The following is a 16,252-nucleotide window of genomic DNA, read 5'->3' on the forward strand; positions in this document are numbered from 1 at the left end:
AGTATATTTGCAGGCTCTTTTCTTTCTTGCCTTACTTTGCTGCTGCTGTGGATGCTCAAGGGTTCTGTAGCTCTGAGCAGACTTTATCTAAATGACTCTGAGAAGCGAGGCCCCTGATTTGTTTTTTCTCACTGAGGGAGGACGGTTCTTGCTTTCTCAGCCTGAGTCTGTGATTGAATGACCCGCCATACCTGAGGGATTGTGAGATGCTCTGAATGGTTCGTGTGGTCAGACACAGAAGCAGCAATATCATGAAAGGGGGGGAGAGGCACCCAGCGAGGTCACAGGTAACCCCACCTCTTCAATCTGGCTGAGGTCTCCTCTCCAGCCGAAGTCACAGAGATGTATTTATTGTGCTAGGATGTGAAGTTTTCCATCAGAGGAAGGGGGCTCAGGAAGGAGATAACACTCTTCACCCTAACAGGATCAGAGCCAACGAAGGTAGCTTTATGGAGACATGTATTTCTTAGGGGGTTCTGCTTCAGCCATTGGAAGTCGTTGAGGCTAATGCAAAATCCCTTCACAATTCATATGCTGGGTCTATATTTGCTTAGGCCAGGAAGCGTTATATTGCTGATGGAGAATTCATGAAGCTTTTTATTTGCTCTTTGACAATTCAGTTGGTGGCATCCTGATGATTCGATTTTTTTCTTGCCTGAAATCCCTTGGCAGTGGTGTCGGTTTTTCTGTAGTGCTGTGTGTGCTTATTGGGAATGACTGAGCAGGTGACGGGACCTTTTAAAATGATTGCATTTGTCATTCTGCCACATGGTGGAGGGGGGGTGAGGGAATAGTGAGGGGAGAGCAAGGGGTGTCACTGTCCATTTGTGGAGGCCAAGTTTGATGAGGGTGTTTCCCTTTACCTCTTGCTGTCTGGAGGTCTTTTATGATGCAGAAGTCGTGCTGCTCCTTGCACCCCCACTCTGCTCATTCAGCATGGGTAAGATGATTACTCCTTTGACCTTGTATCTCTTGGCTCAGGGGACAGATGTGGTCTTTCTGGAAGAGTGGGACATTTTGAGAGGGAATGGGCTGGGGAGCCGGCTGCACGTGGCAGGAGAGGGAGGTTCTTTTTTGCCTTCCAGGCTGACCTTGGCCATTGCTTCACCTTCCTGAAGGGTACCTCGGCCAGGACCTCCACTCATGCTCTTGATGTGGCTCTGACTTCCAGGTGACCTCGAGTGCCTTTTGATGGGACACATGACACCAGAGTGATGTCTCAGGACTGCCACAGGGAGAAAAAGCAGATTGATGGGTGTCAGAGCTAAAATGGGATCGCTTCTGAGATCAATGGAAACATAAATGGCCACCTGCCCATTAAGTTATCACAGCATATGGGTATCAACTGTGTGTCCGCAGTATGCTAAGGACTTTGCATGTATTCTTTCCTTAGGACTTCCCAGAAGCCTGGTCAGGTAGAAAGAGTCTATATACTTTAAAGGTATAGAAGCCGAGGCTCAGAGAGGTTAATTTCCTATAGTCACATAGATCCTAAGGGGCAGAGCTGATTTACAAATATGAGCCTGGCTGTCTCTGGTGCCCTTTCTCTTTTCACTCTCCTAATCCAGTTGTTTCTGTACAGTCACGATCCCTAGGTGGAAATCACACCATCAGGGTCTTTTTTATTATGGGCTCAGGTTGTAATAGAGTCGCTTCTTCAAGAACACATCAGCTGAGTGAGTGTTATATGCTAGGCACTGTACTAGGCACACAGAACTTTTATAAATGAAACATTTCCTTTAAATAGTGCCTTATAAATTAATGGCTCCTTTCATAGCAAAATTCAGTGTTTCATTGCCATTGGAGAGACTGCTGATTTCTTTTGGCATTTATCCTATAGATCAAGGGACAAGAATGAGGGTACCCTTGGCCTCACACTTGCTTTCTTTGGGAGATTTTTTTTGGGGGTGGGGGTGGGGGAGCAATTGTAGTCTGGAGCAGGAAGACTCCACCAGGGAGAGAAGGGAAAGAGGAAAGGAAGGATGCCGGCACTGGGGAGAAGGGTTCTTGGCAGGCACGCTTTCCTATGATTATGTGTACTGGGGCCTTCATCACCCCATACCTGACATAAACAATTTTTTTCCCTTCTCCATGCATCCGAATGTTTGTCTTCTGGGAGGAAAAACAAATGAGCATGAGAAAAAGAATGTGGTAATGTTTTCCTTAACTTCAGATGAGTAACGGTAAAGCAGCCCTTTGCTTTCCCTCCTCCCGGCCAGTGGAGCTAGACGTTGGATTGGGCTACTTTGACTTAGACCTGACTTGACAGTTGGCACTGTCGCCGGGCTCCTTGCCCAACTATACATAACAGGTACTTGGCAAAACGCTTTTTAATGGATGGGTCAGTATGAATGGGGCGCCTTCTTCATTCACTTAGCCTGATGCTGTTCTCAGTCCCTTCCCAGCCTATCTGATTTCTCTTCAAGGGTGAAACTAGTCTGTCCCCCTTGCCACCATACTTGAGCTCTAAAGCCACCTTGACCCGAGGGGAGAGGAGGGGCCCTTCCCTTGATGACCTGTTCTGCAGGCCTGTGTGATGGTCTTTTGGCCCTTCCTGGAAGTCTCGATGACTTGATGTCTAGAAATCTTTCTCTCTCCCCTGCCTTGTTTCCATCCTGAAGCACATTCACTGGCTAGTTGTAGACTTGTTCAACCATTTGAGGAATCCTATCTTTTTATTACTCTAAACTGTTATTTACACCTTCTCTCCCAAGCGGTCATGGAATACCAACAGCAAAATTTAACCATGTTCTGGTGGCTTCCAGTGACTCCTCACTCCCACCTGCCTTTTCCTGTTTTCATGCCCTCCCTGCCAAAATCTTGCCCCTGAGCTCCTATATGTAGTCTGGAGAGAGACTGTCTTTCACCTCCTTTATAGAGCAGCCCTGACATGCTGGGAGCCAGGGAAAGGCTTTGTCCTCCTGGCTCAGGTTGCCATCTCTGTCTGCTTTTCCGGGACCTTGTAATAAGTTACTCTGGTTTCCTCGAGGAAGGGATGTCCGGGAGCCAATTACAGCTGTTTATTTAATATATCAAAATAACTTAAGCACACAAGAACAGTAACAACCTAATTGCCAACAAGATGTGAGGATGGCTTTGCTTTGCAGCCTCTTGTGCTGTGGGGAAGACCCCAGTACCCAGCCTGATTTCCCTTATGCCCAATTGATGATTGAGCTCCTCAATGCACTGTTAAAGGATTATTTACTCATAACTGATGCTATAAATAAAATAAATGATCCATTATCTCGCTGAACATCAGAAAGGAATAACAGAACTCCCAATATTAAATAAGACAAATGTATCTAGTTTTGAAATGTATTATATGACGAATGCTTCATCAAAGCCATTTTCCTTCTTAATTTTGTTGGACTTTGCTTGGCACTTGGCCTGGATGACCAGAGCCACGTTCATCTCTGAAGCTCAGGGAAGGGGTGGGGGTAAGAGGTGAACATGAGTGAGCATCATAAGGACCGCTGAGGGCCAGTTCCAGGCCTGGATGGAATGAGGCTCCTCTTGGATATCGTAGAGAAGGGGACACGGGCTTGGAAGGGCATGGAGAGGTGTCGTCCCTGTTGCAATGGCCCATTGCTGCCTGCTTGGCTCGGTTATGTAATTGAGACTGGCGGCCTCTCTGCCACTTCAGTGCCCTGAGATGAGAGAGCCTTTGAAGGTGTCCAAAAATCACTTTAATGAAAACAGAATTGATTTTTACTTTTTCCAAGCACGAAGCAGCTTGCAAGTGATTTGCATTTCTCTTTAAAACCTAATCCTGAAAGGTGCCTGCCTGAGATTCAAGGAGGCCCAAAGAATGGGCCCTGGAGATTAAGACAGTCCACCACAGAATGGGTTACTTGATTGGGCTCCCCACTCCCCAGAGCCAGAAGTGCAGCCAGTCAGCGATCTGTTTGTGTTAACCCTTCAGTTTCCCAGATTCTGGCTACATCTTTATGCACTGCTTTCAGGGCACCGTCAACTCTCTCCCCAAATCCCAAGTGCCTTGGCACATGGCACTGGCTGACAGTGTCTGCTTGGGTGGTGGTGTGTCCCTGCCCAAGGGAACCTGATCACAGCGCGATTACTTGGAATGAATAGCCTCAAGGCGCCTTTGTTGGCCTTTCGAAGGAAGATTACAGACCTGGATCTTTCATTCATTCAACGCTTATGGACTATCTCCTGGACTCCAGGCAGCATAGGAGGTTTTGAGGATACACGTCAGCCCAACGTAAGGAACCAACGCAAGGGATGATGGAAAGAACAAAGGACCAAGGACCAGGGAAGAGGCCTCATGCTTCACCTGCCTCATGGAATACCCCCTCGTTCTGACTCTGCTCCTGTGTTCGGCTGCTCCCAATATCCTTCAAAATTCAGGCCCATATCCTCTCCTCCAGGAGGTCTTCCCTGCCCTCAGATAGAGTGAGGTACCTCTCCTCTGGGCTCCCAGTGCAACCTTTGCATATCTATCTTGTCACTTGCCCCATTTTATTAAATTCGTCTGTTTAGGTGTATTCCCTCCCTAGGATGTGAGCTCTCCAAGGGCATGATCCCTGCTCCGAGGATCACTGTGTGCTTTGTACCTAGGAAGAGGGCATTAAAGATATTTGTTCAGCCAAACAGCTTGGTACCGAGCTTGTCCAGCTTCTGTTTTCTCATTGTCCAACTATCTCCTGGCCATTTTGAGAACCACTGAAAGTGCAATTCAGATGTCAGCTGTATTTTCATTCAGATAGAATATTTGTGAGCAAAGCTGAGCCAGGGAGGCCAAGCAGGTCACTCTGTAGTTATGGCTTCAGCCTTGGCAAAGTTGGGGCTCTTTTGCAAGAGAAGCTTACACCCCACTTTTGTTCTTGGCTGCTTGGCCACGCTCCTCCTTGTAGGCTGGGGCCAGGGAGGGGCAGGGAAGGAGATGTGGCTAAGCCTCCTCCCCATGATGTTTTCCCCTATTTAATCATTTATTTAGCAAATATTTATTGAGTACCTGCTAAGAACTTGGAATGCAGCATTGAAGAAAACAATCTCTGATCTTGTGAAGCTTATATCCTAGTGGAGGGGATAAGACAGTAAACAGATAAACAAATACATGCATCATGTCAGACAGCAATTCATTCTACAAAGAAAAATAGAGTATCGTATGACAGATAGAAGTCACTGAGTGTGTGAATGGGAAAGGGAGGGTGACTCTTTCATACGGGGAAGTGAAGAAGGACCTCTCTGATAATATGGTGATATTTGAACAGACACCTGGAGGAAGAGATAGTAAGGCAGATGGGTAGTTCAGGGAAGGTAATTCCAGGCAGCAGAAACTGCAAATGCAAAGGCCACCAGGCAGGACCTCAGTATACTTAAGAAATAGCCAGAAGGCCGCAATGACTGAGCTGCAAGAGCAAGGGGGTGAGGAGACCGAAGAGATGAGGCTAGGCAGGTAACAGGGAAGCAGCTCATACAGGACCCTTGTGATCAATGCAAGGAAGGACTTTGCCTTTTACCCTCCTGGAAATGCAAAGCCACTGGAGGGCTTTGAGTTGAGGAGTGCCAAATACCTGACATGTTTTAAAAGGATCATTCTGGCTTCTGGGTAGTGAATACATTGTAGGGGAGAAGCTACTATAATGATCCAGGCAAGAGAGCATGATGGCTGAGAGCAAGGGTGGTGGCAGTGGAGGTGGGAGAAGTGAAGGATTCTAGATGTATTTGAAGGCAAAGGTAACAGGAAGCCTTCTCAGGAAGTTCTTGCTGATCCTGCCCTCACCATCCCAGATGCAGACTTCCCACAGGGAAAACAGACACTGGCCTAGGAAGACAGTCCTGAAGACTTTCTCCACCCTTTGGAGAAACATCTTACGAAAAGAAGCATCAAAGCCTTGTGGGATGGATCCAAGGCCCGGGATCCAAAGCCCAGTCAAGACTCCAGCATGGGTGAATAAGCTCAGACAGCCCGAGTTGTAGCATTGACATCTGAGTAGGGCTGGTGTAAACAGTGAACAGGGAACATCTGCAGATGGACTGAGCTTTCCTTCCAACCCGTGCAACATTTGCTGAGCATGTGCTAAGGGGCTGGGGTGTTGTGTTCATAACTGCAGCAGAGCTGGTCTTGACTCAGAAACGGAAACAGAGAGAGGCCCCTCTAAAACTCAGCTACTGTCCTAACTGCCTAAACAGAGGGGGCAGAGAGAGGGCTTTAGGGCTGCAGAGAAGGTAGTGATTCATCCACACCGGTGAGACCTGAGCTCTCTGAGTTGCTTCACACCGGAAGCATCCTGTTGGAGTTGTCTTGAGATCCAGCAATTCCAATTGCTTAAATTTTTGGAAAGGAATTTTCACCGTGGTGCCCATTTCACAGATCCCTTGTGGACTCTCTCAACATCAGTATCAGTTTCTCTCTGTGTGTGCTTCATTTTATTTGGGTTTCCCTCTTTACACACATCCGTAAACACAAGCGTGATTCTTCCTGAGAAGCGCCAATTATTCTGCCTCAAAATAATGTAAATAAAAGGCAGCCGATCCTCCCCCTCCGCGGGGGAAGGGAAGGAGCCCGCCAGCAACCTCCTGAGTGTTTTTGTTATTCTCACCTAGAAGGGAATGCCCAGGACATTGGAGGGCTCTTCTCTTTTCTCCACGTGGATGGGGGTGCTTCCCAGTCTGGGAGAGGATCCCAGACTTTTAGCTGGGAAACCACTCATCCCCATCTTCGGTCAGGGTGGTCCTTCTCACAGCCACCATTGCCAAGAAGCTGACACTCTACCAAAGACCCGCATCTTAAGCATTCACCATCTGATGATGTCTAGGTCAGATTTTCTTTTCTGGGAAGTGGCGATAGGCCCCCAGCAGTCTTTTTTGAATGGAGTACAGAGTACTGATCCCAAGCCAGCTTTTTGGGATACTTCTTGGGATTACATACTCAGTAAATGCTGCATGGGTTGGAAGGAAAGCTCATTTCATCTGCAGATGTTCCCTTATCACTGTTTATACCAGCCCTACTCAGTTGTCAATGCTACAACTCGGGCTGTCTGAGCTTATTCACCCATGCTGGAGTCTTGACTGGGGACTTATTGGTGGCAAGGAGGAAGGAATTCCTATGCTGCCTTTGAAACCTGGAAGCTTGGCTGAGTCCAGTGCTTATGCCTCTGTTCAGTCTGCTTTCTCAGGCCAGAAGATAGGCCTTTCCCCACTCCACCTCTCCCCTCCCTCTGCCCAACTGAATGCAGATGATGGGTGGGAAGGTGGGGGCTGGGAGAGAAGATAGCTCAGCCTTTGCTGACCACAGCTGGATGGAGAAAGATTGCATTTAGCTCATGTAATCGTATTCTGGGTGTCAGGACTCGAATGAGTGTCATTAAGCTGAATCAGAAAAATCGTTCTAATATAAGTGCCACCTCACACAGAAGCTAGTTGATGGAGAGATGGATGAGGCTAGGGACGCCTCCTTTGTAATGCGATGCTATAAAATCCCATCACCTTCATTATTTCCCACTGAGCCAACGCATCATAATACCATGAGCGGCAGAACAGCTTGAATTTAATATACAGAAAGTCCAATCAAACAATAAATGGATGAAACTATATAAAGAAACCATTTTCTGGGAGGCTGGCTCCATTCTCTGGGATTCAACTCTGACACATGAAATGTGCATCAATTTTCCCCAACTAATGCAGCTGCTGAACCGCCGCATGTGATATTTGTTTGTTTCAGAAGTGGGAAAGGGGAACTTCCCGCCCCCCCCCCTCCATTATCTGGCTATCAATGTAAATTTGCAAATCTCATTTTCTTTGCTGTGCATCCAGTGGTTCCCAGTGGCCCAGCAAGGTGCCTCCTTGATGCCAACAAGACTGGCAGCACAGCACACCCACCCACCCCTCCATTCTAGAGCATTACTCGGTCGCAGCAGCACTTGGGGATTCACTCTGTCATCTTTGAAAAACAAAAACCAATTCCGGACACCAGAATGGGCGGTTCAGGGGCCCAGGGAGTCCCCATCCTTGGCAATCATCTGGGAGAAAGTGGACAGACCACCGAGCTGTCTGCCTCCCATGCTCCCTGCCTGTGATGTCCTAGGTTGTCCACCTAGAGTCTGGCCTTGAGGTTGTATATGATGAACGTTTAACTCTGAGCTAGTCTCCCCACTCGCATCGTCCTTGGTCTCCCAGGCCATCCGTGCTACCCAGCCAGTTGTTGGGAGACTATAAATGCAAATATCAACCTCATCAGCCAAACAGAATTAAAAAGGCACATCAGATCCTTGAAAATGATACAATAGATGCCAAAGACTGATGGAAGTGATGTTTTCATATTTTTGGTGTGGGATTTTCTCAGACGCTGTTTTTCCCAGTGGCGTGGGTAACTGAAAGTTAACCATAATTACAGGCTTGCAGCTGCTGAGAAGTGTCACTAGCTTATTTTTGCTTCATCCTGGACATAATACTTGAAAACAAATACAAAACTAGGAGAATCAAACTAAATGATGCCCAAACCATGGACAGCGTAAATACTGATTCAATTCAACAAATATTATTGAATACCTAGTGTTTGCAAGGCACCCTGTTCAGCAGCATTGGGGATACAAATATGAATAATGGATCCTGTTCTTAAAAAGTTTACATATAGCATGGGCTTGGAGTATGTTCACAAGAGTGTATAGATGAGAATGGGGCATGTACTGTATCATCAAAAAATGTCTCCACAGAGTAAACGCTTAATAAATATTTGCTGATGAGCAAATGATTGGCTTCAGGGAAAGGGTGACATTTCAGCTAGACCAAGAGAGGTGGATAGGATTTTGATATGTGGATATGGGAACCCAAATAAATTACAAAAGGGCTTGATGTTTGGTGAGCTTAGTTAATATGCTGGTTTGCTAGTGCATGTAGTATAGGAAGAGGAAAACAGCTAGAAATAGGCAGAATGAAAGATGTGATAGAAATGCCAAAGGCCTAAAATATTGGGTTAAGGAATTTATTTGGTAGGCACCAGGGAGCCACTAAAGGTGCTCCAGTGGTACATTGGTTAGAAAGATTTACTTGACGGTCGTCCTCTGAATGAATGCTAGAGGGGAGCCCTTGACACAGCCAGAAGACTGATCCAGGTAAGAGGTAGGGAAGGTCCGGTACAGAATAGTTGCAGTGGGAAAGGAGAGAAAAGATCCAGGAGAAGTCAACAGAACTCTGAAATTACAAGACTGAATGATTAGAAGTATGGAGTTGGCACATTTTGGAGGAGGAACAGATTGGCAGGAGATCAGAGGGGGGAAGATAAAGACAATAAGCTTGGCTTTGCATCTCTAGCATTTGCAGCTAATGTTGGGTGCCCTTGAGGTGGCCGGAAGGCAGGTGGTAAGGTGGGTCTGGAGCTTAGCAGCCAGAAGGGAGCTAAAGAGGCAGTTTCTGAAGTCAACAGCGTGAGGTGCTAGCTTAAGCAGGGAAAGCAGGTGAGATTGACAAGGAAAATGGAGGAAAGAGGAGAGAGCCTTAGCAAACATTTCCTGCTCCACTCCCTACTCCTTTGGCCCCCCTTCTCTGGAATGTTGGTGCCACCTATGAACCAGTTTTGCTGAAGCTTCCATTCTGTTTCTCTTCTTGGCCCATGGAAGTTCCCTTTTGTCCTGTGTTTCTCCCAGAGTTAAAAGGTCATATTGGTTTTTCATGTGAAACAAGATTATTCTTAGTCTCCTGCAATGGTAATTAAATAAACGGCACCCACCCAGGAAAACAGAATATGTTTAAGGACCTGGCTAAAAAATAAATAGAGAGAGGCCCTTACATTGGTGTGTGGATGGGAGATGGGTTGAAATGGTAACAGACCCAAGACCAGAACCAAGACCTGTCCAAGGGTGATGCTGATTCAGAGTGGGGCAGCCTTTCTGAGGGGGACTAGCCTGGTCCCGGGAATGTCAGACGCTCAGGCAGAGCTGCTAGAGACTGAAGACACCGCTGCTCCCGCCTAGGTCCTACTCTGCATGGAGAAAAATGTCAGGCGTGTTCCCTGGCATCGCTGGGAGGCATCCTTCTCCCTCTAGGAGACACCTGAATTGGATCCCTGATAAGCAAGTAGGGAAAGTGGTGGTTTATTAATTCCACAAACATGCCTTGGGCTCTTAGTATGAGCAAGATATAGTCCTAATTGGCATGGAGGGCTACAAAAAGAAAAAGGAAATGGGGGCTGAATTCTGTGAGGTGGGTATTAGATTCCCCTTCTGGACACGAGAAGACGGACACGTTGAGCATTTAGGTAACTTGCCCAAGGTCACACGTTGTAGTGGCATTGCTGGATTGTGGCTGGGGTCTTTTGAGTCCCTTAGAGCCTACTGGCTTCAGAAGGAGCCTCAGTCCATGTGCAGAGACGCTCTGTCCTCACAGAGCTATGGTTCAGATTCAGCAAGGTGAGTGGCACTGGCGAAAAGGGGCAGGAGTGTGAGACATTGGAGGAGGCGGCGATCAGGCAAGGCCTCCTTGCACGAGCATGATGGAAAAGTAAAGTGCCTTCGTTCATCTGATCACTTATTCAGCGGAGATTGTGTCTGTCCTGAGCCAGGCCTCGTGCTGTGTCCCGAGGATGTCTCCGTGAACGGAACAGACAGATTGTTGGGAGTTGACATTCTAGCAGGGGCAGCAGATGACAAATGAATGTATAAAATGAGGATGCAGAGTTGAAGTGAATGCTGTGAAAAAAAGGTGCAGCTCATAAAGGAAGCAAGAGTGAAGGTTACTCGCCCAGCATGTGGGGAGAGATGAGGGGTCTTTAATTTAGGCTCAAAAGGGGCAGCTGCGCGAGCCTCTCCCCAACGAAAAGCACCATCCACCGTGGTCAGAGGCTGGCTTCAGGATGGAAATGATGATTTAATGGCTGTGTTTGTCTCTTCAGGGATGCCACGGAGAAGCAGCTGTTTGCCATCTCCACTAACGACTGAGCAAGTAGACATAGGTTCATCCAGACACATGAGGGGTTACTATCATTATCTTTAATAATAATAATAATAATAACTGATATCATTAAGCCTTTACAGTGTGCCGCGTTCTGTGCTCAATATAAATTATTTATATGTGTTTCCTCATTGAGTCCTCCCAGTAGCCATTTGGGGAGGGTATCAATATCATCTGTGTTTTATAGCAGAGGACGCGGAGGCCTGCTCAGAGCCAACCGCGAGTAAAAAGAGAGGTTGGGATCCGCACTCACCCTGGTCTAAGCATCGTCTTACCCCGCTGCTCACCGGCCGGATTCCCAGCACAGGGGCCGCCGGGAAGGCGGGGGAACCACCCTGACTTGAGCAAGGGGAAGAAAAGCCAGAGACCCCACGACCTTTGCTGTGCCCAAATCAAAGACTCTCGGCACCTGCTGGCGGAGGTTATGAGGGTATAAAGAGCGCCGATGAAAGGTGGTAAGGGAGGAAAGGCCGGAGGTACTGGAGCCATGGCGGCCGGGGACACGAGTGTGGGGACCGTGGCGCGCCTGGGACAGCAGAGACAAGGAAACGAAAGGAAGGGGATGGGCTCTCCAACTGACAGAAAGGAGGGCAGACAGAAACAGGAGATGGGAAATGTTAGCCTATTGCAAACAGGTAGAGTTCGTGCAAAAATAAATAAATAAATAGGGAGAGGGGAAATTGTAAATATTGCATACTGCATAAATTTCTTTTATAATAACTTCTTAAAAAATCTCACGGCATCTCCTTCTCTGGAGAGCTTCTGGCCCCGGGTGGCTGTTGTTAATGTTCTGTGTCTCAGCACCGATGGGGTCCCTGCCCAGCCCTTCATCACACCTTGGGTGGGGGCGAGGGAAGGAAGGCGTGTGTAACTCAGCCTTACGACTGACTGCCTCCTTTGCATCCAACTAGAAAGATCAGAGCCCAGCTCAGCAGGGAGCTGGGAAAGGCCAGCCCTCAGGTTTCAGGAATCCAGAAAAGCAGCTCTGCTGGGGGAGCCTGTCAGAGCCCCTCGACAGAGAGCAGGGTCCCTTCCTCTAGGCCCCTGAGCTGGAGCCCCTCAGGGGGAGGCTGCTTTGGGCTCTGGAGGCATGTGGTGGGATGGAGGACTGTCCTGGGAAATGTCACCCCCGGGATGTCACAGACGTGGCTTCTCAACCTTTCTGAGGAACCGCAGTCATCCTTTATGGCTCTTCCTTCATGGGTTGTGCTTCCTCACTTCTCCCTCTGCTGTGGTGGCTGCAGGACTCGTTCCACCTTTTTTCCTGCCGTTTCTGCGTGGGAGAGTTGAAGAAGAGCAGTTTACCATATGTGACCCTAGATTTCTTTTGCTTTTTCCTTTCTTCCTTTCTCTTCTGTCCTTCCTCTGCCTCCAGATGCTGCTGGGAGTTTTCCCGAGATTTTTGCACCTGAGCACTTACGTGTCTGTCTTCTGAGTCAAAGCCCCCTCCTCTCCCCTCCCTCTTCCCTCCCGCAGAGACTTGTCTCTGGGAAAGCAAAAGGGCTTTGTGTTGATTAATAAAACATCTTCCTGCAGCCTGACTGGCATGCTTGGAGCTTGGGCAGGGCTTAGAGAGTGATTATAAAGAGTTATGCCTACCTCCCACCCCCACACACTGCGTTTGACTTTCCCAATATTTCCTTGTAAGGTCAGTTTCTCTTCAGAGGAGCAGAGGCTGCTGCTTCCATGCCCTGAGTTAGGTGCTTTATGCCTGAGCTGGCTCACGCGGGTTCACTGAATCCTTCAGCTGGGGTGGGGGGCTCTGTGGGATCCTGGAAAGACCACTGGATTAGAAATCAGGAGCTGTGAGCTTTGGTGCCGGCTTCAGCTAGCTGTGTGACCTTGGGCGAGTTACTTCCTCTCCCTGGTCCTCAGTGTCCTCTTCTGAACGCAGAGGCAGAGGGATGGACTTAGTGAATTCTCACCTCCTCTCCAGTTTCACAAGCTATAAGTCTCTCACTCTTCTAGAGTTCACAAGCCTGGATAATGCACAGCCAGCCTGATAAACCAGCCCCTACATGGTAGTAAAGTGGTGACCTTCCAATTTCCATTTCTTCTCCAAAGAAAGAGGTTACAAGAGTCCTAGACCAAAGCAACCATCAGAAATGCAAGTCCGTGAAGAAGCCTGGGATTTTCTGCCTGGGGCTCCCCCAGAGGGCTCTGGGGTACTTGATATTGAGCCAGGAAGACAGAGCAGGGCCTAGAGCCCTTGCTACACAGAACTGAGATGCTGTGTTTGGAGAGAGCAGGGAGTCGTGAATTCAGCTTCCCAGGCACCTCTGGTTGAGCTGGGTAAGGGGAAAGCATAAGACGTTAACCCTGGGAGCAAGAGGCTTTTTAAGGATGAAATAAGACAGCCATTTATTCTCTGAGAATCCAAGATTTATAAAGAATCTGGTTCACTGTCCCCTTTGGAGCTGGACTTCCTTCAAGACCCCCCCCAGCAGAAACCGCCAGGTCTGCCTGGACATTTCCAGGGATGGAGACTGTACCCTTCCTGGATGCAGTTTCTTCTTCATTGAGAGGATCAGTGACCACAAACCTCCTTTTTGTATTAAGCCCAATCCTATTCCTTCTACATCCCAGAAGGAGAAGGGGTTTTGAGAACCCAAAAGGTTCTGTTAAGAAATAGTTCTGAAAGGCAAATTTATGATCAGAGAAGTCCCTAGGAAATTAGCTGTCAAGAAAACCCTGGGTCCTTCTCAACCAAAAGGGGGAAGAGCAAAATGAGACAAAATAAAGTGTCAATGGCTGAGAGATTCCAAACATAGTCGAGAGGTTATCCTGGAGGTTATTCTTACGCATTATATAGATATCACCGTTTTAGTTAAGGTGTAATAGAGAGGCTGGAGGGAAGTGCCTGAAAATGTAGCGCTGTGTTCCAGTAGCCATGTTTCTTGAAGATGATTGTACAATATAGTTTTCACAATGTGACTATGTGATTGTGAAAACCTTGTGTCTGATGCTCCTTTTATCTACCTTATCGACAGACGAGTAAAACATATGGATTAAAAATAAATAAAAATGGGGGAACAAATGTTAAAATAAATTTAGTAGCTTGAAACGCTGGTGATCAGTGAGGGGGAGGAGGAGGGGGTATGGTATGTATGCACTTTTTCTTTTTATTTCTCTTTCTGGATTGATGCAAATGTTCTGAGAGGTGATCGTGGTGATGAATATGCAACTATTTTGATGATATTGTGAGTTATTGGTTATATACCAAGAATGGAATGATCATATGTTAAGAATGTTCATGTTTGTATGTTGTTATGTTGAAAATAATAATAAAATTAAAAAAAAAAAAGGTAGAACCTTGGGCTTTCTTTCGTGACCAGACTTGAGGTGACCTGGCAGATGTAAGTCCACTGGTAAATGTTGGCTTCTAGGGTGAGCCAGCTCCTCACCAGGCCCTTTGGGATGAACAACCAAGCACCTGTTCAGCAATGATGGACAGGTTCTGGGGGTGAGTGGAGCCCGTGTGCGCCCCACTGCCCCCCCCCACTGACACCTCCACCAGGAGAGGGTTTCTTCCTTGCCACACCCCATCCTCAAGTCATTTCTCCTTCCCTTTTATCTTGTTAATCTGCAAATGGCCCCGCAGTTCTCCAGCCACATTATTTCATGGCATGAGTTCCCCCTAGGATTGTAGGGGAATCTACATATTTCTATTAGCATCCCCTTGGCTTACATTACCCTGAGCCATTTGAATGAAATCACCCATGAAGTGGTCACAGAGGACTGGGGAGAGGGTAAATGTGTGCAGTCTCACTGGTCTGTGAGCATCTCACTGGCTTTCTTTCTAAAGTGCAGAGAGGATAAAGCCTGAGGAGCAGGATGGGTACAGGTGATGGCAAGAGTTGGTAGGAAATGGGCCGGCTAAATGAGTCTTCTGCCACGGAGGCTCTCTCCTTCCCACTCGCCATCATCTGAAAGGCTGCAGAAACAGCTGCTGTTGGCAGAGGCAGTCCTTGCTTCTCAAAGTCAGGGACTGTGGTTCTGGGCCCAGCTCCCAGGAAAGTGCCTGGCACATAGAAGGGGCATGGTGGGCATGTACTGGCCCTTCACTGCCCTGTCAGGGTTTTACCAGCTCACTTCAGACAGAGTGAGAAGTACCCACACATGTATGGGTTAAACGAGCTGAAGGATAAAACTTGAAACAAAGCAGTGAGTCTCTCCAAGGTTCATGCATTTCATGGCATGAAGTGGAGGTGTGCACAAACTTGGGGTTCACTGTGCAGCTCTGGGACCTTCCCTTTCTGGATAGTGCAGGGCCAAGGGGGTCCTCAGATCTGTTCAACCTGGACACGTCAGTGAGAGGTAGGAATTCGAGAGGTAGGAATTCTAGGAGTGTGCAGATCACGGGAGAAAGTTGGTTTGGAAAACTGGACATGAAAAGTGTTCCAGGTAAAACATGGAACCTTGCTCAGGCCGTGGGGGGCCAGAGTGGGGGGATGGTGAGGGAGGGGTTGCCTGCTAGCAGTGAGGCGTTGGGGAGGGAAAAGGGAATTCTCATTCTACCCCTGGTTGACATTGGGGAACTTCTAAGTACTTGTTCTGTTGTTGCCATGCAGTCTTTCCATTCCTGGAAGACTGGCCTGCTCAGAGTTCTTCCTCCCACACTGGAAGCATTGTCTTAATCAAGAGCTAACCCTTCCCTCATCCACCTGCTTTTCCGAGAAGATGACTCTGTGTCTGGGGAAACCAGAAAGAATTGCTGAGGGATATTTCCTGAGCCAGAGAGTCTCAGCAGTCCTTGGATTTGCAGTGTTGTTTACGAAAAAAAAAAAAAAAGTCGTAGGGTGGGGGCAGGATACAGCTTGAGATTGCTATTGCCCATTTCCTTTATTCATTCCACAAACATTCCTGTTGTGCCTGCCATGTGTTCCTGCCTTTCAGAGTGAAGAAAAACTCACCAGGTGTACCTACCAGGCACAGAAAATCAATCTGATGAACTAGAATAATACCTTTCATTATATTCGTAGGGTTCAAGGCTGTGCCCTTTGGGAGATGGGGAGAAAGGTGAAGAAAGCAGCCCTCTGTCCCCTGAGAATCCTCGCTCAGCCACAGCAGTCCCACCCCACTGGGAAGAACCATTTCCCCTCCTTCCACACCACTTTACAAGAGCAAGAGTTGGTTCTTTCTCCATCCTTTTCCTGTGTCTACCTCCTAGTAACAGCTAGAATTTCAGAGATAAACTAAGGTTCTTCTCCAAGAGGAACTCCTTTGAATCTGTGCTGCCTTTTTTGCTGCAAGGCCAGTGCTTTTCTTTACGTTAGAGCTGCATGCTTCGGAGTGGTCACCTCAGTGGGCCTTTGACCTTGTTCTCCAGGGGGCTGGCCAG

At 47.8% G+C, this 16,252-nt stretch overlaps 1 protein-coding gene across 2 annotated transcripts in view; it reads left to right on the forward strand.

Moving 5' to 3' along the window:
* KCND3 (potassium voltage-gated channel subfamily D member 3) overlaps positions 1-16,252 on the forward strand; it is a 243,212-nt gene that overhangs the window by 19,088 nt on the left and 207,872 nt on the right. The window lies entirely within an intron of this gene.

The sequence above is a fragment of the Tamandua tetradactyla genome, chromosome 11, assembly GCF_023851605.1.
Source record: "Tamandua tetradactyla isolate mTamTet1 chromosome 11, mTamTet1.pri, whole genome shotgun sequence".
In the NCBI taxonomy this organism is placed as follows: domain Eukaryota; kingdom Metazoa; phylum Chordata; class Mammalia; order Pilosa; family Myrmecophagidae; genus Tamandua; species Tamandua tetradactyla.